General features: G+C 46.5%; 1 non-coding gene and 1 pseudogene across 1 annotated transcript; both read right to left on the minus strand.

The window, feature by feature from the left end:
- Positions 1 to 3,972: 3,972 nt before the first annotated feature.
- On the minus strand, positions 3,973 to 4,098 carry LOC123457934. Its single transcript, XR_006635285.1, has one exon. It is a non-coding gene; the product is annotated as a U6atac minor spliceosomal RNA (small nuclear RNA).
- A 9,499-nt stretch (positions 4,099 to 13,597) lies between these two features.
- On the minus strand, positions 13,598 to 14,418 carry LOC101601795 (annotated as a pseudogene).
- Positions 14,419 to 25,359: the final 10,941 nt, after the last annotated feature.

The following is a 25,359-nucleotide window of genomic DNA, read 5'->3' on the forward strand; positions in this document are numbered from 1 at the left end:
TGAATTCCAGGTCATCCTGAACTAGAGTAAGACAGTAATGGTTGTATTTGGAGGAAGGCAATCTACAACATGCGCCTTAGGTAGGTCTTGTGTTTACAAAAGAGAAGTATCTAAATAGTTTTCCTGCCACCCATTGTGACTAGATCATCTTTTGGGAGTTGTAGTGAGTTTCAGTCCAAGGAATGAAGCTCATTATCTCGATGGGAAAGATCAGGCTGCTGATGGAGGGCAGGTGTGTGCCAGGTGCTGCAGTAATTACTGTGCTGCAACTTCACTCAACCCTCCAAGGAACCCATGGCAGGGTAGGATCATCGTCCCACCACCTGCCGTCCCCCACACTCAACAGGACACCAGGGAGGTGAACCAGCCACAAACACGAACTCCGTGCCACGGATAAGTAGCCACGTAGGAACGAGTTCTAGATGGGGATACACATCTTGTCTACTCCTCCCTGATGGATACCAGGAGATGGATCTGCTCTGTCTGATAAGTGAGGAAGCTCCAAGAAGGTAATAAAGTGGGGTGTTAGGGGTTTGGCGAAGTTCTTGAACCCCAAGCCCTGGGTTCACGTTTGCATTTAACCAAATTGGGCAAACCAAACTGAGAAGGATAATTGTTAAATTATTAAATTTATTGAAGGAAGTACAGAGCTGAGGGAAGGAAAATGAATACACACACGTGGTCTGAGAGCTCTAGAAAAAACTGTAAAAAGAGAGGATAGGAAAGAAAGTACAGTGGGCTTTTGCCATGTGGAGGGCAGGAGGGGGTAATGAGCCCATGTGGGAATGGGGGTTAGGGGGTTCTCCCCTGTCTCAGCCCAGCCAGGCCAAAATGAGGGGAAACTCGCCAGAACCTGGAGGTTCAGGAGTGACGGTCAGGAAGCCCAGAGAGCTTGCCCTCCCCTTGTAAACGTAGTTCTAACCCTACTGTGTGGGCTTTACCTTCTGGCTCAGGTGAGTCAGAGTGAGTGTTGATTGATCTAAGCCAGAGGTTGGCTCAGGAAGAGGCTAGCAATGATGCCAAGTTCTGGGGCCTGAACCTGACTAACCACAATGTCAGGATTAAAGTTAAATTCTAGGAAGGGGGACCTCCCTCCCAGGAGGAGCTCAGGCTGTTTGTGGAGGAATAGATCTAGGGAAGAGATAAGAAGATAGATCAGGGCCTGGAGAAATGGCTTAGTGGTTAAGTGCTTGCCTGTGAAGACTAAGGACTCCAGTTCTAGGCTTGATTCCCCAGAACTCACATTAGCCGGATGCACAAGGGGGCCCATGCCTCTGGAGTTCCTTTGCAGTGGCTATAGGCCCTGGAGGACCTGTTTTGTTTTTTTTTTTCTTTTTTTCCCTCTCTATCTGTCTCTCTCTCTATCGCTCTCAAATAAATAAATAAAAATAAAAATAAATTTTAAAAGAAGACAGATCATACTTTGATTTCTAGTGAAGTCCACAAAGACATTCCTGCTTTTTACTTTCAGGGGCCCAGTCACCCTAAAGTACCTAACAAAGCTACCTGACACCCTCTCAGTGATTCACTTGCAGAGATGTGCAGCAGGTCAGGGGTGTGGCTTTAAACACATACCTGACTTTTCTCACATAATTTTGCTTCCATAGGAGGGAGAGCAAGACAGGAGAAATGCTTCCGGTTTTCTAGAGCTTCAAGAATCTCTGGTAAATGTTGTTACTGAGCAGGGGAGAACTGATGTGCCAAGCATAAACCAGGGTGTCTCGGGACACAGCCAGTGCCTGGGTAGCATGGGGCATGGACCTTGTTCTCTTGAAATCTGTGTGGTGGTGCCCAAATGGGTCAGAATGGGACATGGAGGGGGAGGAGTTGTGCCTTTGGGACAGATGTAGAACTCCCTGGTTATTCTTTTTTTTTTTTAATTATTTGAGAGAGGGAGAATGGGCACACCAGGGCTTCAGCCACTGTAAACAAGCTCCAGACGCAGGTGTCACCTTGTGCATCTGGCTAACGTGGGTCCTGAGGAATGGAACCGGAGTCCTTTGGCTTTGTTGGTGAATGCCTTAACCACTAAGCCATCTCTCCAGGCCCCTTCTGGTTACTCTTGGTCCTAACCTATCTATCATGTAAGTTCACTTTTTCATTTTTCTAAGGTGGGTGTACCCGGGCTTGCTTTAAAGATAATGTGAACTCACATCTGCTCATAACTTACTACCATGTCTGGCACACAGTAAGTACTCTAGAACTCTCCATCCACTGTCTGCCCAGTGCCCAGGTTCCCATATTCCAGGAGGACCACCAAGGTCAACTGGCCACTGTAAACAGAGTGAAGACCCCTGACCTAGCTACCCTTCTTGAGGACTTGATTCCATCTATAGCATCCTGAAGAGAGGTCAGTTAAGGTCCTGACCTCTTATTTCAATACCATATTCTCTAATCAGTATTGCCATCCCCTGAAGCAAATGCCAGCTTGCCCTGGGCTCTCTGCAGAGTACTTAAATGTGAGCAGTCTTATTTGATCTTCACGGTGATATTGCCAAGCAGGAGCTGTGGCCATCTTCAATTGAAAGTCAAAGTGTCAAGCGAGCCGGAGGGATGACTTAGCAGTTAAGGCACTTGCCTGCAAAGCCAAAAGACCCAGATTCAATTCCCCAGGACCTGCATAAGACAGATTCACAAGGTGGCACATGTGTCTAGAGTTTGTTTGCAGGAGCCAGAGGCCCTGGCATACCCATTCACGCCCTCTTTCTCTCTCTTTCTCTTTGCCTCTTTCTCTCTGAAATAAATAAATAATAAATTTTTTTTAAAAGAGATTTTTTTTAATTTATTTTTTTAATTTTTTTTATTTGAGAGCGACAGACACAGAGAGAAAGACAGATAGAGGGAGAGAGAGAGAATGGGCGCGCCAGGGCTTCCAGCCTCTGCAAACGAACTCCAGACGCGTGCGCCCCCTTGTGCATCTGGCTAACGTGGGACCTGGGGAACCGAGCCTCGAACCGGGGTCCTTAGGCTTCACAGGCAAGCGCTTAACCGCTAAGCCATCTCTCCAGCCCAAAAGAGATTTTTTTAAAAGTAGCAAACTTACAGAGGTCAGAGACATGAGCCAAGGTCACAGTTGATAATGAACTATGGAGTCCCAGATGCCAACCTGAGTCTTATGGCTTCCAGAGCCTGATTCTTTACATTCCCATAAGGGTGAATAGTCTAGAGATGGTGATGGGGTATGAAAAAGAAAAGGAAAGGAGGATAAAGATGGACAGGAGAGGGGCCCTCAAGCATTGGGGCTCCACTGGCCTCATGCATCTCACAGCAAGCAACCTGAGATGAAGGTGACAATGACTTTCCAACCAAAAGGACTTGGGTTAGGGCACCTTGTGAAGCTTACTAACTTTTTATGCATGTCAGCATTCTCATCTGCAAAATGGGGTCATAGTGGGTGTTGTGATAAGTAACATATAGAGAGAGCTCATAGCAGAAAGCTTGTCTCTACAAGCCTCATTCCAGCAAATCTCTATATTTTTATTTTTATTTTTGTAGTTAGTGAATACAGTCAAGTTGGTACCATTGTTAGCCTCCTCCCTGTCCTCCCCCCTCCATAGGAACCCTCCTTGGTGGGGTATATGGGTCGTGCATTGTGGGGTCAGACTTTAGTTTCGGGTAGGAGGAAACGTCTCTGTGTGTCATGACCCAACGTGTGGCTCTGATATTCTTTCCACCCCGTCTTCCACAAATTTCCCTGAGCCATACTGCATTCATACTACGTCTGCTTCCGTGTTGAGATCTTGGGCACCTCTGTGTCTCTGGATATCTGGTTTGGTAGGAGTTGATTATTCTCTGTGTCTATCTCCCTTCACTGTTGTGCTGGTTCCCGGTTCGCCAAGAAAACAGCATTCTTGCATGTTTCCCCAATTATTCTTAGTTTCAGCTGGGGCCCTTATGAGGCATGATGGGGTGGTTCTCTCCTTAGGATCTGTGTGTATCTGAAAAAGAGAAGCAGATTCTCCAAAAAAAAGAAAAAAACAGTAGTGAGATGCAACAAAGTAGGTGGCAATACCTTAACCGTATGCGTGTCGTAAGGCCCAAGGGTCTCTTCCATCCTTGTCAAGGGGAGGGCTAACCTTCTCTCCTTTCATACAACACGGCCCAGCAAACCTTTTTCTCTGGTGCTCTGCTCCACTGCCCCTCCCTCCTTGGCACCAGGGGATTATGTAGATAACATGGGTGTGATAGTCTGCCTTCCTTCCTGTCCTCCCCAGTCCTGGGGGGTGGAGGGGGGGGGGGTAGCAATGGTCCCAGGCATGTGCCGGGGCAACAGCTCAGCCCTCTCAAGAAAAGTCCCCTTTTTGCTTCCTATTTTTAGGCTTGGTAATTGTACCAATGTTGAACAAAGTTGTCATCGTTATGACAGCCCTCTTCCCCCACACAGGAGATGAATGCGGCCAGCGGAACGCTTTGACAACAATTAATTGCGCTCGTGCTGTGTTATCACGCAGATCCGTTTCACAGCCCTTTCTTTTTTGGGGGGATTTTGCAGCTCTGTTCTACACTGCTCTCGCACGGGATTCTCCACAGAGTCTCCTCGGCTCCTCAGAGCTGCTGGTCCAAGCTGGGCATCTCCCACTGCTTGTGTACCAAGGCTGATGACAAGGCACTCCATCCAGGTGGGTGAGACAGGACACCAGACCTGCTCTTGCTAGGGAAGGGAGTGGAGTGGGAGAGCGCACAACACAGCCAGGTGGAAGGTTCTAGGGACAGGTGGGTAGGCACTCTTCTCATGTGGAGCAGCACAGGAGGGGAATAGTCTTGCTCAGTGCTATTTGTAGAGGGAGAAGACCTCAATGCCAGGACTGAGAATTAGGTCTCAATTGCTCCTTCTTATCTAGAAACAGTCCTAACAAAGTAACATGTAGACCCTGACCCTATCCACTGCACGGGCATCTGTTTCCTCCCCATCCCACTGCATGCAGTTCTGCCCAGACATTTCTGGATACCTCAGGAGTGTCTGTCTAAGCCCATGAACTTGGACTATTGGCTACTGTGTGAGGACCATATTTTCTTCCTTCCGAGGGAGCTGTGTGCTAGAACTGGCTTATATTAGCTTCTAAAAGCCAACTAGTCAGCTTTTTTTTTTTTTCTTTTTGAGAGAGACTTTGCAAAAGCAGTTGTTTAAATGTAGTCATTGTTGAAAACAAAATTATATAAGCTTAGATAACTTCCATGAAACACAAAGATGATACATGGTAAAAACTGTTCTCTTCCTAACCAGTTATGTACATTTTAATATGACCTCTGCTCTATTTTTTAAGAAACAGGATTTTTAAAATTTTGATTTATTTATTTGAGGGAGAGAGAGAGAGGGAGAAAGAGGTAGAAAGAAGGAGAGAGAGCAAGAGAGAGAATGGGTATGTCAGGGTGTTGCAGTCCGGTTCGCATTGCTGGTAGAAATCACCCAACCAAGAGCAGCTTCTGGAAAAAGGAGATTTATTTTGGTTTACAGGCTTGAGGGGAAGCTCCACAATGGCAGGGGGAAATGATGGCATGAGTAGAGGGTGGACATCACCCCCTGGCCAACGTAAGGTGGACCACAGCAACAGGAGGGTGTGCCAAATACTGGCAAGGGGAAACTGGCTATAACACCCATAAGCCCGCCCCCAACAATACACTCCCTCCAGGAGGCATTAATTCCCAAATATCCATCAGCTGGGAACCTAGCATTCAGAACACTTAAGTTTATAGGGTTCACCTCAATCAAACCACCACACAGGGCATCCAGCCACTGCAAACAAACTCCAGATGCATGTGCCACTTTATACAGCTGGCTTACGTAGGTCCTGGGGAATCGAACCTGGGTCCTTTGGCTTTGCAGGCAAGTGCCTTAACTGCTAAGCCATCTGTCTTCAGCCCAACCTCTGCTCTTTAGTTGATGCCTGTTCTATCTGTGATGGAAACATTCATCCTATGTGGTAATGCGCTGTCACACACTCTCCTCATCTTCAAGTTAATTGATGTCTGTTATTATCTGCAAACTGTCTGCGATGGGAGTGTTTACACCATAGAAACCAGCAAATGTGACTTGTTAGGCTCTCTCATGTGCCTCCTTCCTCCCCACCCCCGCTCTGGGCGTTCATTAAGCACTTACTATCACACCTTGTCCCTAATTCTGAAACACTCTGTGACCATACCATGGCTGCCAGTGACTAGAGTAGCCCTGGACATCCAGGGCCTCAAGGGCAGCATCATGACCACAGCAGTGAGTGTGCAATGGCTACTGGACTTGAGAACCTGGGCACCCAGTGTCACTGCCGTATGGCCACACCTGCCACCCACCCCAGCTGTGAAACCACTGGAGCTGCCACTGTTGTCTCCTAGCGATGGGAGGGGTCTGGGCCAGCTTTTCATCACTGTGGCAAAGGGCTGATGTAGTTAGCTCATGAAGAGAACAGGGTTGTTTTGGTGATAGTTTTAGAAGTTTCAGTTTATTGCTTTGGGCCTGTGTTGGGTGGCATACTCTGGCGGGAGCATGTGGCAGTAAGTAAAAAAGAGAGATGGGGTTCTCACAAAGCCCTTGACCTAAATCCCTCTCACTAGGCTCCACCTCCTAAAGGTTCAGCCTCTTCCCAATGGTGCCGCCCCAGCAAACAAGCCTTTTTTTTATATTAACACATGCACTTTTATGAGACGCTTGAGAACCAAACTGTAAGCTGGGCAGGGTGGCACATGCTTGTGATCCCAGCACTCGGGATGCTGAGACAGGGAGATTCCAAGTTCAAGACCAGCTTGGGCAATACAGTGAGAGCCTATCTCAGAAACAAAACCAAATCACTCAAGTTTAGCAGTAGAAAAGTAGACCTTTTCAAGTTGTCTGGCACTGTAAGACACAAGCTTTGAGTGGAGATAGGATTGACAGTACCAGCCAGGCGTGGTGGTGCACGCTTTTAATCCCAGTGCTCGGGAGGCTGATGTAGGAGGATGACCATGAGTTTGAGGCTACCCAAGACTACGTAGTGACTTCCAGGTCAATCTGGGCTAGTATGAAACCCTACCTCAAAAAAACAAACATAAAAACCAAAAAGGACTTTGCCAGTACCTACTCTGCCAAGCCTGGAAATACTTAATCCATAGATGTCATTTCCACTGTCATCAGATAATGTGGGGCCTTGGTTCTTCCTTTAGGTCGGGACCCTTCCAGGGTCTGTGCCTCGTGCTGGAGTCCCGTGGTGACTATAGACCATGCTGTGCTACAGGGTCCCCCTCATCAGATGGTCCAAAACTTCAGGAAGAACACTTTGTGATGCACCCCATCCTCTGTCTCTGTGGTTCTCTTCTCTTTCTCAGACAGCTGTCTCCCTCTACCTGCACTGTCAACCCCAGGTTCCATGTGCTTTATGGACACAGCAGTCTCAGAAGACTGTCTTTCTTTTTTTTAATTATTTATTTATTTATTTGAGAGTGACAGACACAGAGAGAAAGACAGATAGAGGGGGAGAGAGAGAATGGGCGCGCCAGGGCTTCCAGCCTCTGCAAACGAACTCCAGATGTGTGTGCCCCCTTGTTCATCTGGCTAACGTGGGACCTGGGGAACCGAGCCTTGAACCGGGGTCCTTAGGCTTCACAGGCAAGCGCTTAACCGCTAAGCCATCTCTCCAGCCCAGAAGACTGTCTTTTTGTCAGAAGTTTGACTACCTGAGATTCAGCAAGAGAGACTCAAATGTGACCATAGTGTCTTTGTCCAAACGTCACTCAGAAGTGAATGGCCAACCGAACCCTTGTCCTTTTCAGGAATGCTTGACACGGCAGAAAGATGTCATCACCTTTCTGAGAGGATGACGTGTCTGGTATTCAAAAGCAGAGGAAGGGAAGAGAACGAGAGTCCAGTCAAATGCCAGTGTTCACAGCAAGCTGTAATGAGACAGCCATCTGTCCATGCCTCCTTCAGTGTTCGGATCCAGTAGTGAGGACATCTGGGCAGCACTAGAGGCTCTGGGGAACTTTTTTAAATTTTAAATTCTTATTTAAGAGAGAGAGAAAGAGAGAGAGAGAGAGAGAGAGAGAGAGAGAGAGAGAGAGAGAGAGAATGGACATGCCAGGGCCTTTAGCCACTGCGAACAAACTCCAGATGCATGCGCCATCCTGTGTACCTGGTTTATGTGGGTCCTGGGGAATCGAACCTGGGTCTTTGGCTTTGCAAGCAAGTGCCTTAATTGCTAAATCATCTCTCCAGCCCTCTGGGGAAATTTTGCCCAAGCCTTGGGATGCTGTTCTTACTTTCTCATAAGCTAAGTGGGAATACACTTCATGTTGAAGTAACTTTCTAGGCTCCCCAAGGTCTAGAGAGCTACTCAGAGAGATGGGGCTCAACTGGGCCTGAGGTGACTGGTCTTAAGGAGCATTTCATGGCTGTCTTAAAACAACTGAGCACTAAGATCCAGCACTTACCTGTGTTATAGGTTGGAGTCATTAGCCATAATTATTCTGAAGCAGCTCTGGCAGTAACCTCATTTAGCCAAAACTTAGAGAGAGAACCTAGATTGCATTCTGCATTTTTTTTTTGTTTGTTTTTTTGAGGTAGGGTCTCTAGCCCAGGCTGACCCTGGAATTCATTATGGAGTCTCAGGGTGGCCTCGAACTCACGGCAATCCTCCTACCTTTGCCTCCCAAGTGCTGGGATTAAAGGCGTGTGCTACCACACCTGGACATTCTGCATTTGAGATATGCAGCCTAGCCCTGGCTTACTGGGACCCCAATGTAGGACTTTTAGCTGTGCAGGCTGGGGAAGCCAGCTCACGTCAGACCCACATGCTCTATACCACATGGACACTGGCACTGTCGAGGATGCTGAACTGAGGTGACCCAAGAGTGTTGGTTCACAGAGAAGCATCACCATACCGAGTGGACTGTCCTCTCTAGTGGGTTTCACAGAGCTTTGTGCTTGACCTTTCTTGTTCATTGCTACCAGTGACTCTCATATGAAAACACACACATTCCAGGGATGGCCAAAAACCAGAAAGGATTAAGTCAGGCCAGAAAGAGGAGATTTGAGGGAAAAAAAAAATCACAAATCCAGACTCACTGAAGGAAATGCAACAGGCATAAATGGGAGGTCTGAAGACTGGGCTCAGACAGTCACCAGCAAAACACAGAGGGTGAGGACTTGACAACGGAGCTCATAGTGATTAGGGTGGATAATGGGCTTTAACAGCTCCACAGTTCATGCAGTTAACAGTGTGATCTGCCTGCTCAAAATAAAGGCAGAGTTAAGCCCTGTTCCAGAAAGTCTGCAGTGAGGTGTTTCCCAGTCCTTGGTCTCTGGCCCCACCGTGGCTCACGGTGACGAGCTTGTTCAAATCATAACCATGTGCACTGAGCAATGTGAGCCTGCCCAGAATACATCATCTAGAATCCATTTTATGGGACTAGGCAAAGAAGCTTCTAGAAGACTATCTTTGAAGAATCAAAGGCTTCAGGGAGATAGAGGGCAGAAGTTGGGTGGAAACAGAGCCCTGCCTTCCCCTTTATAGGAGATCAGTACAGTTGCTTCCCAGTGAGGGCTCTGCAAAGCGTTAGAAAGGCAGAAAGAAAGAGTTCTGTGTCTGAAGCGCTGTGGTCAAACCCATAGCAACTGTCCCAGGCCCCTCAGCACTATCTTAAGCAGAGAAAGACACAGCTTTCAAGACTTTTCTGCATACCATGAAGGTGGAGGCTCAGCAGGGACAGGCTGGGGCCGAGCTTCCGGGGTTGGGTGGCAGAATGAAGGGGAGTGTGTACTATGGGGAAGAGTGTTTCTACTTGGAGAACCCAGTATCAGGAGTCCTGTGAATGAGGGCAAGGCCCAGATTGGACAATAGCTCTACTGATGAGAATTCTACCACAGTCAAGGCAGAAGCAAATAGAAAAGGCTGACTTCAGCATCCTATGGATTAGAAAATAGATACTTATCTATTCAACAACAGCTGGGCTTTGTCCTCTATAGGCCCAGAATAAAAGCATATTGAGTTAACCTTAATTTTGGAAAACTACCAGAATCTACAGAGACAGAGAACCCTGACAGTTAGTGTTGAATGGGGGGGCATGGGGGAACAATGCTTCAACAATGTGGAGGTATACTGTAGTCTGTACCCCAGAACCTTCTCTTTGGATGCAGTAGCAGGAAGACAGGCAAAAGCCTGGAGTAGACTGGTGTTCACCCCCACAACCTACTGCGCTCATTCAGCCACTGCAGCAACTCCCAGGCCCAAGGAAGCACACAGCTGGTCCTCGTGACCGACAAGGAACTCCATCGTCATCACCTGTGGGCCACTGGGATGGTTAATATTGATTGTCAACTTGATAGGATTCAGAATCACAACCATCTGGGCATGTCTGAGGAAGTTTCTAGATGAGGTTGAGCTGGGCATGGTGGCACATGCCTTTAATCCCAACACTCGGGAGGCAGAGATAGGAGGATCACCATGAGTTTGAGGCCACCCTGAGATTACATAGTGAATTCCAGGTCAGCCTGAGCTAGAGTGAGACCCTACCTCAAAAAACCAAAAGTAAAAATAATAATAATAATTAAAATAATAATTAAAAAATATATCAGATTGATTGTGGTGGAAGACCCACCTAAAATGTGAGGGGTACCATCCCACAGGCGGGGGGTCTGAACTGACTAAAAAGGAGAAAATACGCCAAGCATGAGCATTCATGGCTCTCTGTTTTCTGACTGGACTGCACATGACCAACCACCTCCCTCTCCTGCCCTTCATGCTTTCTTCACTCTGACAGATGGTATCCCCTTGAACTGTAAGCCAAAAGAAACCCTTCTTCCCTTGATTTCTTTATCCTTTTATTTTTTCTAGGTAGGGTCTCACTCTGGCCCAGGCTGACCTTGAATTCACTCCGTACTCTCAGGGTGGCGTCTAGCTCATGGCGATCCCCCTACTTCTGCCTCCCGAGTGCTGGAATTAAAAGCATGCGCCACCACGTGTGGAAAGATTTCATTTTTATTTATTTATTAGAGACAGACAAAGAGAGAGAGAGAGAGGTGGGGGAGAGGGAGAGAATGGGCATGCCAGGGCCACTAGCCACTGCAAACGAACTCCAGACACATGTGCCACCATGTGCATCTGGCTTAGTGGGAGCTGGAGAATTGAACCTGGGTCCTTAAGCTTCATAGGCATCACTTAGCCGTCTCTCCAGCCCTTGATTTCCTTATTCTTTTTAAAGGCTGGGTCTCGCTATAGCCCAGGCTGACCTGGAATTCACTCTGTAGTCTCAGGGTGACCTCGAACTCATGGTGATCCCCCCTTACATGGGACCTGGAGAATTGAACCTGGGTCCTTAGGCTTCACAGACATGGCTAAGCCATCTCTCTAGCCCCTTGATTTCTTTATTCTTTTTAAAGGCTGGGTCTCACTGTAGGGCAGGCTGACCTGGAATTCATTGTAAAGGCTCAGGGTGGCCTTGAACTCATGGTGATTCTCCTACCTCTGCCTCCTGAGTGCTGGGATTAAAGATGTGTGCCACCATGCCTGGCAGCTTAATTTCTTTTTAGGTATTTGACCCCAGCAATGAGAAAAGTAAAAAAATGCAGCCACAGAACAATTTAGAAAACTTTAATCAAAGATGAAACAAAGGTCAGGACTATGAATGATGTTTATTAGCTTGGGAGAGCCTGACTGGTGACCAGAGCAGTATTCCTTGAGGCATGACACACAGGAAACTCATGCCCAGTCCCCTCAGATGCCATGGGTCAGCTCTTGTGGTGTAATTAGCAGTGATGAGCTCAGTGGCCTCCACTGTGCCCACAAGGCCTGGGGAGTTGTCTGAGCTGGGAGCCTGGAAAGGAGAGAGTGAAGTACAGAAGGAAGGAGGACTCTAACCCGGGCCTTACTTTGTGCATGCTCAGCTTTCGGGGAGTCGATCAGCTTGGCTCCAAGGAAAGCAGGAGAGAGTGGGACTAAGCTGGGTGACGGAATGCAGATGGATTCAGTCAAATCCCACATGCCTCCCCACCCACACTTGCCCACTATCCAGAACAGCCACAAGTGGGTGGTGGCTCTGAGGACCCCGAGTTGACATTAGTATGTGAGCTGGTGATGGGGGCTCAGGCTTCTTCATTACCTCCTACTTGAGGGCTGGTTTTCAACCAAGGCTTTGTCCATGAACTCTTGCCATCTTGAATTAGCCATGTTCTCAGAGCAGCTCTACCTCTTGTTATCAGCTGTGTTATGTTATGTTGGTCATAATTCCTAAACTTTTTGAGTCATCATTCACTCAATTTTGAGAGGGGAACACTGGTTTTGCAATGACAATGAACATTGAATAAGATTATTTACGTGGAATGAACTTACAGCATAGGATGTTTAGTACAGACAGGAAGGATTATTACGACAATAGTCTCAGCAGGAGTTAACTTTATTCTACTTCAAGAATATATTTAAGAATTGGATATGTAGCTCAGCGGCAGAGCACTTGCCAAGCATGTGTAAGCCCCTGGGTTTATCCTCAGGACTACAACTTTTAAATACATAAATATATTTAAAGCAGAGCTATTTCTGGGACTATTGTAGGGAAGAGTAAGACGATTGGCTTGTAGGACCAGAGGAGAACAAACTGCTGTTCTTGGCTTGTAGAACACTGTATCCTCTGTGAAAATTGTTGGGTATAAGGTTGTTGCAGTCAGATTCACACTGCTGGCAGAAATCACCAGACCAAGAGCAGCTTATGGAGGAAAAGGTTTATTTTGGTTGATAGACTCAAGAGGAAGCTCTGTGATAGCAGGGAGAAACGACAGGATGAGCAGAGGGTGGACATCAACCTCTGGCCAACATCAGGTGGACAGTAGCAACAGGGAAAACTGGCTATAACACCCATAAGCCTGCCCCCAACAACACACCACCTCCAGGAGGCTTTAATTTCCAATTGCCATCAGCTGAGGAGACTAGCATTCAGAACACCTAAGTTAACAAGGGACACCTGAACCAAACCACCACAAAGGTGTTGCAGTCAGTTTCATGTTGCTGTCAGAAAATACCCCACCAAGAGCAGTTTGTGGGAGGAAAAGGTTTATTTTGGTTTACAGACTTGAGGGGAAGCTCCATGATGGCAGGATCATGAGGATGGACATCACCTCCTGGCCAACTTCAGATGGACAACAGCAGCAGGAGAGTGCACTGGACACTGGCAAGGGGAAGCTGGATATAACATCCATAAGCCTGCCCCCAAGAATACATCACCTCCAGGAGGCTCCAGTCTCCAAATTGCCACCAGCTGGGGACCTAGCATCCAGGACACATAAGTTTCCTGGGGACCCCTGAATCAAACCGCCACAGAAGAACACAAGATCTTTCTCTTGTGCAGGCAGCAAACTTTACTGATGGTAGTGACAGAATAGGCCCAGCCAAGCCCCTCCTCTTCTGCCAGGGGGTCTAGGATGGAAACTGTAAGGAGAGGAGATGCTCAGAGTATTAGGGGCTGAGTAGGGGCAAAGACATCTCAGCAGCTTGGTTGGGGGGAGCTCTCACTTCCTTTCAGGTTCTTGCTGGGGTGGGTGGTCCAGAACTTCTTCCTCCTTGGAGGCTATGAGGTCCCCCACCTCACCGCTGCGGCCATGTCCATTGTCATACCAGGAAATGTGTTTGAAAGAGTGGTTGTTAGGTCAGTGCCAGCCCTCAAAGGTGAAAGAGTGGGTGCCACTATTAAAGTCACAGGAGACAACCTGGTCCTCAGTGTGGCCCAGGATGCCCTTCAGAGGACCCCATCACTTTCTTCGTGTTACCCTATTTGCCAGCCTTCTTTAGGTGGCATGATAGACACCTTTCAGGTGGGCACTTAGAAGGCCATTCTAGTGAGCTTCGTGTTTGGTTCTTGGATGACCTTGTGCGTAGTCCTAGCCACACCCATGGGTACAGGGATGAGGTTCTGGGCAGCCCCGTGGCCATCACAGCACAGTTTCCCAGAATGTCCCTCCATGTAGTTCTAGGTGGCAGCGATGGCATGGACTGTGTAGTTTGAGTTCCTCCATGATGCCAAAATTGTCACGGGTGACCTTGGGCAGGAGGCTAAGCAGTTGGTGGTGTAGGTGGCATTGCTGACAATCTTGAGTAAGTTGTCATACTTGCCACAAACATGAGGGCATCAGCAGAAGGGGCTGAGATGATGACCCCTTTGGCTCCATTCTTCAAGTGGGTCCCAGTCTTTTCCATGGTGGTGAAGACATCAGGATACCCTACAACATGCTGCACCCCATTGGATGTTGGTGGGGTCTCACTCCTGGAAGATGGAGGTGGCATTCCCACTGATGACAAGCTTCCTGATCTCAGCCTTGACTTGCTGTGGAACTTATGGGGGAAATCATGCTGGAACATGGAGACCATGGAGTTGAGGCCAGTGAAGGGATCATTCATGGCAAGAACATCCACCTTGCCAAAGTTGAAGGTGCCCAATACAGCCAAATCTGTTCATGTCAACCTTCACCATCATGCCTCAGGGATGCAGCTGGCACTACATGAGAAGAGGCAGCTATTTGTCAAAAAGAAAGGAGCTGGGGCTGGAGAGATGGCTTAGTGGTTAAGGCATTTACCTGAAAAGCCAAAGAATCCTGGTTCAATTCTCCAGGACCCATGTAAACCAATGCATAAGGAGGCACATGCATATGGAGTTCATTCACAGTGGCTAAAGGCCCTGGCGTGCCCATTCTCTCCCTCGCTTTGCCTCTTTCTCTGTATCAAATAAATAAATACAAAATATTTTTAAAAAAGGAGCTGGGACTGGAGAGATTTCTCAATGGTTAAGGTGTTTGCTTGCAAAGTCTGATAGCCCTGGTTTGATTCCCCAGTACCCACGAAAAAGCCAGATGCACAAAGTGGTGCATGCGTCTGGAGTTTGCAGTAGCAAAAGACCCTGGAGCTCCCATTCTCTCTCTCTCTTATCCCTCTGTCTCCTTGCAAATAAATAAATAAAAATATGTGTTTAGAAAAGAAAGGAGCCAGTTGGGCATGGTGGCACACGCCTTTAATCCCAGCACTTGGGAGGCAGAGGTAGGAGGATTTCCATGAGTTCGAGGCCACCCTGAAACTACATAGTGAATTACAGGTCAGCCTGGGCTAGACTGAGACCCTACCTTGAAACCCCTCTCCCCCCAAAAAGGAGCCAAGAGCCATACAGTATATTATTGACATTGTAGTTTGACCCCTCAGGTTGATATTTTATTCTATGTCTCAAGATTGGAATAGTAAATGAGACCTTGTCAATGTAGATAGCTTTTTCACTGAGAAAGAGATTTCTGTGGTGAACTCCATTAGGCTAGTTTAATTCTTTGGACAAATTTTTAATATGGCATTATTAAGCCATTTCCAAAATTTTCCACTTTCATTTTCCTAAAGTTATTTTCACTGAGGTCAATTATCTTCTGTGCAAAATTTATGAAGAACAGTTTTCTAAAATTATGGTCTCTGCCATTGTGAATTTTACAGTGAGCCACTAATTTTACTAAGCCCAAATTTCCCAAGTAAAATTTTGTAACATCAAATTCCTTTTTTATGATTTAAGGGAGGAACAGGGGATGCACTCTACTGTTCCTCAGACGGACTATAGTCATAGCTTGTATTCAGATTCAGGTAGGCAGTCAAAGGCATGGGGAGTCAGAGCACAAAACAGATCACTTATACCTCCAGCCCCCCAAAGAAACTTTGGCAATGTTGCCACTGAGTCTTGAGAAGAGGACTGGCCTTGAGCCACTGCCCTACACAGTGCAAAGTCAAAGGTTATGTGAGCCCACCTAACAGCCTTTGGGAGGGTGCCATTCCTAAGGTTCTGGGGCTAGTATCCACCTTATTGCCTGGCCTGAGCCAGGCACCCAGCTCCAAGATCTGTTGTAAGCAACATGGGGAATGAGTACAGCCCAAGTATTCCCCTGGGGTGTAGCTGAATCTTCTTCCCCTTAGGGGTTAACTACCTCCTCTCCTCACCAGTGGGGCCCAGATGCTGTGCCAATACAGACTGGGCTGGAGAAGTATTGCAGTTCAGGTTCACATTGCTTGCAGAAATCATCCAACCAAGAGCAGCTTATGTGGCGGGGGTGGGGGGGAATGTTGATTTTGGCTTAAAGACTCAAGGGGAAGCTCCATGAAGGTAGAGGGAAACAACAACATGAGTAGAGGGTGGACATCACCTCCTGGCCAACCTGAGGTGGACCATAGCAACAGGAGAGTGTGCCAAACACTGGCATGGGCAAACTGGCTATAATACCCATAAGCCCACCCCCAACAATATACTCCCTCCAGGAGGCTTTCATTTCCAATTGCCAGCAGCTGGTGAACCTAGCATTCAGAACACCTAAGTTTATGGGGGGACACCTAAATCAAATTGCCACATTCTGCCCCTGGTCCCCATAAACCGATGACCATACATGATATAAAATACAATGCATTCAGTCCAACTTTAAAAGTCCCCATAGTTTCTTTTTTCAATCCTAATGATATTCAAACATTCCCATAGTCTGAGATTTTTTAACTGAGCCAAAGTACCAAAAAAGAAACCAAAAACCCCATAATGACACAGAATAAACATTCACACTGCAAAAGATGGCATTGGGCATAGCAAACAAATATCTAACCAATACAAGATTTAAAACAACCAGGGCAAACACTAAATTCTGTAGCTCTAAGTCCAACAACTTGTCAGTGACAAGTCTCCAAGTCTGATAATTCTAACCAGCAACAAGTCTCTGGAGTTCCAATTCCATCCCTCTAGGCTACTAACAGTCCTGGAAAACTTCATGTGGGGCTGGCAGCTCTCCTTAGCAGCCATCTTGTGGTCCTGGCCTCTCCACTGGGTCTCCAGTGCAACCCACGGTTTATCCTCATAGCTCCATTGGGTCTCCATGCAGGCAATCCTTAGCAGACCTGCTTCATGTGCCCATGGCCATTTCCAAAACACAAGACCATGTTGAAAATTTAATGACCCCCTCTTTACTCCATAATACTAGTTGGGGTTCCAATTTGTTAATCCAGGTGGGAACAAAGTAGACTTGATGAATAGGACACTGCTTGAGCATTCAGGCCCCTTCAAAAGAGTCTACATTCTTCTTGTTGCCCCAATCTCAAAGGTTGCAATCTCTCATATAATTGCAATGGAACAGGCAGAAGTTTCAGCCCAAAGATTTTGTTTCTGTGCCATATCCCTCTGCACACGCCAGTCCATTTCTATGCAATGCAACCCTGCACAAGTTCTTGGGACATGGGCATAACAGCAAGCCTCTCACACAAACTGCTTCTAGTCCAGTCCAAGCAAAGCTCTTTCTCACCCTCAGAAGCCAAACCTAAATGTCCATAGTTCTTACTGCATTCAGATCTTTCAACTCTGACCAGAGTTGTCCATTAAGTTGTACTTACAGCATTGCAAAGTGTCTCTTAGGCCAAGGTTTCCAATCCTCCTACATTTCTCTTGAAAATCAGTTCCAAAAGGCCAAAGCCACATAGTCAGGTGTCTAGCAGCAAATGACCGCTCTTCAGTACCAACTTTCTGTTGCAGTCAGATTCACATTGCTGATAAACAGAACCAGTGGAATTTCATTGGTGATCCATGTCGTAGCACCCAACCAAGAACAGTTTATGGGGCGGGGGGTATTTTGGCTTAAAGACTTAAGGGGAAGCTCTATGATGGCAGGGGAAAATGACAACATGAGCAGAGGAGTGGACATCACCTCCTGGCTAACAACAGATGGATCACAGCAACAGGAGAGTGTGCCAAACACTGGCATGGGGAAACCAGCTATAACACCCATAAGCTAGGAATGGTAGTTTACTTTCATTTCTTAGTTAATGTGTATTGATAACATCAGTCATTGTCTTGGGATGTCCGCCAATGACTCCTGAGCCAGGGATAGCTACTCATTCTAGTGGACCCTTTTTGAAAGGTAGAGAAAAGTATAGAGGTCAGAGACACTGTAAAAGAGGCCCAAAATGTCCCAGTTTTATTAAGCATTAAACGATGGTGAGAAATATGGTGTATTTGCATTTTCAAAAGTCAACTTGGGCTGGGGAGATTGCTCAGTGGTTAAGGATGCTTACTTGCAAAGCCTGCCAGCCTGGGTTCAATTCCACACTACCCACATAAAGCCAGATGCACAAAGTGGCACATGCATCTGGGGTCTGTTTGCAATGGCAAGAGTCTCTGGCATGCGCACTCACCTCAAGTAAATATATTTTTTTTAAGTTGATTCTGTTTAGAGTGGCTGGGTTGGAGAAAACAGAAGTGGTTGGGAAATAATTAGAAGTATTGCAGAGACCCAGGTGAGAGGCATGTTACACACACATTAGCACTTCCTGTGCGACAGGCAACATTCTGAGCATTTTATAAACTTCATTTTACCCTCACAGTAACTCTGTGGGGTAAGTACTAACATTCTTCCTCTCTTATAAGTGAGAGAATGGAAGTAGTTGAGACTTATATTGCCTAAGATGAAAAATTAGTAACCCAGGGAGAGAGGCTTCAGCATTCAGCCCTTGATTCCTGGGGTGGTTTTCTGATCCAGGGAAGAAAGGGGTGGAAATAAGATTTTGTTGTTTTTGAATGTTGCAAGGATAAAAATTTTAGGGCTTGGTGAAAAGGGGATGCTTGGGGAAGGTGGGTGGGACTACTTCTTACTTAGCGTGGAAGTATGCCTTCAGTTTTGAGGTTGGGTAAGCCACCAGAGATCCAGCTATGGAGGGCTTAAGACTTTGACCCCATTTTTAAAAAATTTTTTATTAATATTTTCCATGATTATAAAAAAATCCCATGTTAATTCCCTCCCTCCCCTTCCACACTTTCCCCTTTGAAATTCCATTCTCCATCATATTACCTCCCCATCACAATCATTGTACTTACATATATACAATACCAACCTATTAAGTACCCTCCTCCCTTCCTTTCTCTTCCCTTTATGTCTCCTTTTTAATTTACTGGCTTCTGCTACTAAGTATTTTCATTCTACTTTATTTATTTATTTGAGAGAAAGAGTCAGATAGAGAATGGGTGCACCAGGGTTTCTAGTCACTGTGGACAAACTCCAGAGGCATGTGCCACCTTGTGCATCTGGCTTAAGTGGATACTAGAGAATCGAACCTGCATCCTTAGGTGGTTGACCCCATTTTTGAGGCCTGACAACTTTGAGGCACCAACACTCTTACTACTCCACATCTACTCCACATCTGGGAAAACCATTAAGAAAATTTTTCCTATTCCTGCCCTTACACCAGCTGGAAGTTCAATCCACGGAAAATCTGGCCTGCATGTGAGAAGCCATGCCTGGCTCCAGCCCCTAACTACATCACCTTCCTTGTTCTGGAATTTTCCTTTGTCTTTGAACCATCTTTAAGCCTGCCTTGCTTTTCTAGAAGTGTCACCATGTGAGCAATGAGCATCTTCACACCCACCTGGTACAAGAGTGGCCCACTCAGTCTCAGGATTTGGCCCAGAGATAGTTCAATGCATGAAAGCCAAGCATAGTGATAGATAAATAGAACCAGTGAAATTGCACTGGTGATCCGTGTCGTAGACCAGTGTGGGAGCTTCCAGTCAGCCAGAGGCCCAGGCTCCCCCATCTTGTAGCTCCACGTCCTCAAGGTATACAGAATTCTCTCCTTTCAGTCAACTGGTGGGAGTAGAGATGATCACATGGTAGGGTTTGGATGAGCCAGGCTTGGTAAGGGCGTACCTCACTTCTTCTCTCTCTCTTCTTCTTTTATTTAGAACTCAGTTGTACAACCACTCTAACCTATAGAGAAGGTTGGGAAAAGTTGTCCCAGTGGGTTTTGGTGACTGTGTAGTGACTGCTATAGATGCACTGGGTTTGAATGTCATTTGGTTGTTGACATGTTTAGAAGGTCAAAGGAGGGAGGATTCAGAGAAGAGAGTTCTGGGCTAGGACTACACAGTTGTAAATCACTTCCCAGATAGTAAAAGGTAAAGGAGGAAGGCAGAGGAAAAAGAAAAAATAATACTATTCTGAATGCCTTTTTTTTTAGAATTTTCATGCTTTAAGGGTTGATAGCCGGGCGTGGTGGCGCACGCCTTTAATCCCAGCACTCGGGAGGCAGAGGTAGGAGGATCCCGAGAGTTCGAGGCCACCCTGAGACTACATAGTGAATTCCAGGTCAGCCTGAGCCAGAGTGAGACCCTACCTCGAAAAACCAAAAAAAAAAAAAAAAAAAAAGGTTGATTGTCAGAATGCCACTAGTAGAAGTAGGAAGAGAGGCTGAGCGCAAGGTCACGTGTCATTCCCTTTGGATCAGGATGAGCAGCTTGTTATCTGGGCATGGTGGTTCACACCTGAAAGCTCAATGCTTGGAAGGATCGGGCAGGGGTATATCCACAAGCTCAAGGTCAGCCAGAACTACATAGTGAGTTCCAGGCATCTTGGACTATAGACCAAAACCCTATCTAATCCCTCCCCTGCAAAAAAAGAACAGAAAGAGGAGCTTCTATCCATCACATATATGTACATGCATACACATACACACATAACACATTTGCTGTTATAGTCTGAATTTGAAATGTCTCCTTACAGGCTGATGTGATTGACTACCTGGTAGCCAGAAGTAGGTCACTGGGAGTGGCCTTTGAGCATTATACCCACTTCTGGTTCTGGCCTGCATGCTCTGCTTCCTGCTCACTCACCATGTGAGGGGATCCCACAAGCTCCCTCCACCATGGTCTGAGCTGTTCCTGCCTCCACGCCTTCCTCACTAAGACAAACTGAGATCCCTCTGAAGCCGTGAGCCAAAATAGACCTTTTCCTCCCTTAAGTTGCTTCTGTCGGGTGTTTTTATCACAGTGACAAGAAAGGAACCAAAACAAGCGTGCAGACACACATGTTCATAAACATAGCACATGCATTCGCACACAATCACTTTCTAATGATCTGGCTCCTCCTGTTTCCTGCCCTTCTGAGCCCCCAGTGAGAAGAGAAAAGGTGTGGCATGCTAATTGGAGAGACTATAAAGGAACCGCAGCCTGGATAAAGGAGATGGGAAGTGAGTCTGTTTTTCGAAGGATGTGAGTTTCCCACATAAGCCACTATGGCCTTCTTGCCAGCTAATTTCATTTTGATTGCAGTTGTAAAGTAATGTGATAGGTTTCATTATCCTTGCAAATAATTCATAAATTCAGATGAACTCGGTGCTCCATGACATACTATGCAGGATGATTTCAAGGTCTGACATGGTGATGATTACCAGACTACTAGTGAAGCTGACAGCTAATGCCTGGATGATCTCCTGTTCATTGAAATTCTCTATGTGACTAGGAAGACAGTGGACTCGAATTAATCGGAAGCAGCCTGTGGTGACTTGCAGTCTTCCATGCAGACCGGTGGAGCTGCTGTGTGGAGAGGCGGTCTTTGCGGCTGGTGTAAGACTTCACAGGTGGAAGAGTCACACATCTCACCAGTGGTAACACTGGTTCTGACTTGCAGAGAATGACGGCACATTCAGTTCCCGAATCCTGAAGCAATTCTAGGAGGCAATGAGAATACATCAATTGCATAGGCAGGCTCATTTGTAACAGCTCCCCTCTGCTCACCTGGAGACCATATTTTTTTAATAAATTTATTTTTGTTTATTTTTATTTAGTTATTTGGGAGCAACAGACAGAGAGAGAGAGAGAGAATGGGAGTGCCAGGGCCTCCAGCCACTGCAAAGGAACTCCAGATGCGTGCGCCCCCTTGTGCATCTGGCTAACGTGGGTCCTGGGGAATTGATCCTTGAATGGGGGTCCTTAGGCTTCACAGGCAAGTGCTTAACCTCTAAGCCATCTCTCCAGCCCTACCTGGAGACCATATTGATCATCAACTGGTTACATCTATCCTGCAATCCACCCCTTTTTTTGCTGCCCACAGCTGGATGACAGAAAATAGAGATTGTCTGGTGGGCCAGGAGGAGAGATAATATCCTTTGTAAGCAGTAAAGCCTGACATTATGGAAGCTGATAGGATATTTTCCGCAATCATCAAACATGTAAGTTCATGAAATGAACATGCACTTCAGGTTAAACATAGCACCGAATGGATGGAGTAGCTATATTAAATGATAACTTGCAAGTTGATTCATCGGTTTATTCCTTCATATATTATTTATTCACTTACTTATTCATTTATTCCATCAATGTTTATAAAACTTCTGTTATATAAGGTTGGATATACAAAGATAAAGAGGCTGCTACTCTGAGCCCCCAAGAAGTTTCTCTGCTTCTATATCCATCTAAATTCCTTCTTTCCTTTCTTCTTTCATTCCTTCCTCCCTCCCTCCCTCCCTTTCTTCCTTTCATCCAAGATGCCCAGGAGGACCTCAGAGGCTCTTCCTTAGAAAGTCACTCGAACCAGGTGTGGTGGCACACACCTTTAATCCCAGCACATGGGAGGCAGAAGTTAGGAGGATCACTGTGAATTCGAGACCACCCTGAGATTACATAGTGAATTCCAGATCAGCCTGGGCTAGAGTGAGACCCTACTTCAGAAAAAAAAAAAAAAAAAAGAAAGAAAAGAGAAAGTCACTCGAGCTTTCATTTCCCCAATATCACAGCTCTGTGACACTCCAGAGCCCTTGCATGATTTCTCACCCACTCCACTTCTGTGCTTTGAAGCTGCTGCCCTTATTGAAATATATCCGTGCCATTCCTTCACTTGTCCCTACCTCTCCTCTGCGTGTGCCTCACCTATGTTAGAAGTCTAATTATGTTACTTAAAGTGATAAGATGGGGGTCAGAGGAACAAAAGGGAAGAGTCCCATCATGGACCTTTGACCTGCTCTCCTCTCCCTCTCTCACCCCACCTTGTGTTTCTTCTCCAGACACAAATACATGTGATTTCTAATAATCACCCTGCTTACACATACCCTATAGTCTCATCCTAAAGAAAGCAGACCTTGGAGGCTCAACTTTTACCGCAAGTTAGTAATTCAAAAAGCAATTGTTTGAGGGCTGGAGAGATGGCTTAGCGGTTAAGCGCTTGCCTGTGAAGCCTAAGGACCCCGGTTCGAGGCTCGGTTCCCCAGGTCCCATGTTAGCCAGATGCACAAGGGGGCGCACGCGTCTGGAGTTCGTTTGCAGTGGCTGGTAGCCCTGGCGTGCCCATTGTCTGTCTGTCTCTCTCTCTCTCTCTCTCTCTCTGCCTCCTTCTCTGTCTGTTGCTCTCAAATAAATAAATAAAAAATAAACCAAAAAAAAAATTAAAAAAAAAAGGAATTATTTGAAAAAAACTTTCCCAAAAGGAGGTATAGAAAGGAAAAGGATGGTCTGTTCATTTGCATAATTTATCTATGCTAAAGTCTGTCTTCAGGCATACTTGTAAGATGGAAGTGTGATGGGAGATAGGTGACTGACTGATAGATCAAACTTTAGAATTCAGGGTCAGACTCCATATCCCTGGGAGAAAAGAAAATTCAAAACTTTAACAGGGCTAGAGCTGGCTCAGTGGCTAGGTATGTTCAAGCATGAGGCCTTGAGGGGGCCCAAGACTGCCCAAGTTCAGATCTTCAGAACCCATATAAACAGTTGGGCATGGCCACCGTGTCTGTAACTTCAGTCCTAAGGGGCATGGGGGACTGGAGAATTGGTGGGGCTCATAAACGTCAAGCTCTGGAATCAGTAAGAGATTCTGTTTCATGGAAAAACAGGCAAGTGAGTGATGGAGAGGACACCTGAATTTTTCCTCTGGCCACTATAACTCACCACTGAGCATCACATCACCACATACACATGCACATGCCACACCACACACACACACACACACACACCACACCCATACATTCTATGCACATGCCAAGAAAGAAACTAACAGTTATAACTGTGCCTCTCTCTTTCTGTCTCTCATTCACTTGGGATGGAACCCAGGGCCTGGTACTAAGTGCCCTACTCATGACCTGAACCTAGAGCCCTTGTATGTTTTTACTCTTGAGATGAAGTCTCAAAATAACTTACTAAGTTGCCCAGGCTGACCCTGAAATCACTCTGTAGCCCAGGCAAACTTTAAATTTGCAATCCTTCTGCCTCAACCTCCCGAGTAGATGGGATTATACATCTGTGCTGCCTGCCCAGGCTTTCATTTCTATTTTTTATGCTAATGTTTCCAGAGTAAGTCTCCTAGCCTGTGAGCAGGGACTTAAAAGTACAAAAATGCATTCAGCAGAGGGGAAGCCAAGGGGCACGTGTTTGCATCTACTGCCATGTACTATGAGCTCATCTGAAGCGCTCGTTGCATATGGCAGAGAACAGCGATTACATCACAGTTCCGAGGACCAGGGGTCTGAAAAGTGCTGTGTTGGCAGGTTCTGGCTCAGGGCCTCTCTGAGGTTGAAGCCCAAATGCGAGCCAACCATAGACGCCTGACGTCATGACCGGGGGGGTGGGGGGTGTTGCCTCCATGATGGCTCCCTCTCAGGTATGTTCTGTTCCTCATTATTTTGGCTCCTTCATAACACAGCATGTGGCATTCTCAGAATGATTCAAGAGAGGACCAGAGAGGGCTGGAGAGATTGCTCAGTGGTTAAGGTGCTTGCCTGCAAAGCCTAATGACCTGAGTTCCATTCCTCGGTACCTACATAAAAACAGATGCACAAAGTGGCACATGCAGCTGCAGTTCCTTTGCAGTGGCTAGAGGCCCTGGTGTACCCATACTCCTCCCCACCAATGCCCCCCGCCAGATGTGCCCAGGACTTGGAGGCTGAGATAGGAAGATTTCTGAGAGTTCAAGGCCAGCCTGAGAGTACACAGTGAATTCCAGGTCAGCCTGAGCTAGAGCAAGACCCTACCTGGAGGTGGCAGAAAGAATGTAAGAGCTGAAGGAAGGCACCACCCCTTACAATGCAACTGCCCAGATAGAAATTGGCCTTAAAATCCATGACCTCGCAGTGCCTAGCAATACCTTCACAAGACCCTCATAATATGAGAAAAAGACAATTACATCAAAATAAAAGAGAGACTAATGGAGAAAGGGAGGGGATATGATGGAGAGCAGAGTTGTGAATGGGGAAAGTGGGGGAGGGGAGGGAAATATGGTATATTGTCTAGTATAGAAGTTATCAATAAAAAAAATTTTAAATCCAAAGAAAAAGTAAGAGAGTGAGGACCAGAGAAATCATGATGCATTTTATGATCTATCCCTGAGAGTGGGGGACAGGGCACTGTGCATAGGCATGATTACTAGGAAGAGAATATCATGGAATCATCTCTTGACAGCTGATGCCACAGGACAGTTGCTTATGGGCACCAATTTTTGTAAACATCTGAGATCAAGACCTAGAAGAGCTAGGAATGCAAGAACAAGAGTTTGTGCTTTCTTCCATCCCACGGTCTCATAGTGCTACATCAGACATACCTCATGTACTGTGAGCTTGACGTTAACACCATAGCAAGTTCATATTGTCCACTGACGTAGTTCAC

Source organism: Jaculus jaculus, chromosome 1 (genome assembly GCF_020740685.1).
Source record: "Jaculus jaculus isolate mJacJac1 chromosome 1, mJacJac1.mat.Y.cur, whole genome shotgun sequence".
NCBI classification, from domain to species: domain Eukaryota; kingdom Metazoa; phylum Chordata; class Mammalia; order Rodentia; family Dipodidae; genus Jaculus; species Jaculus jaculus.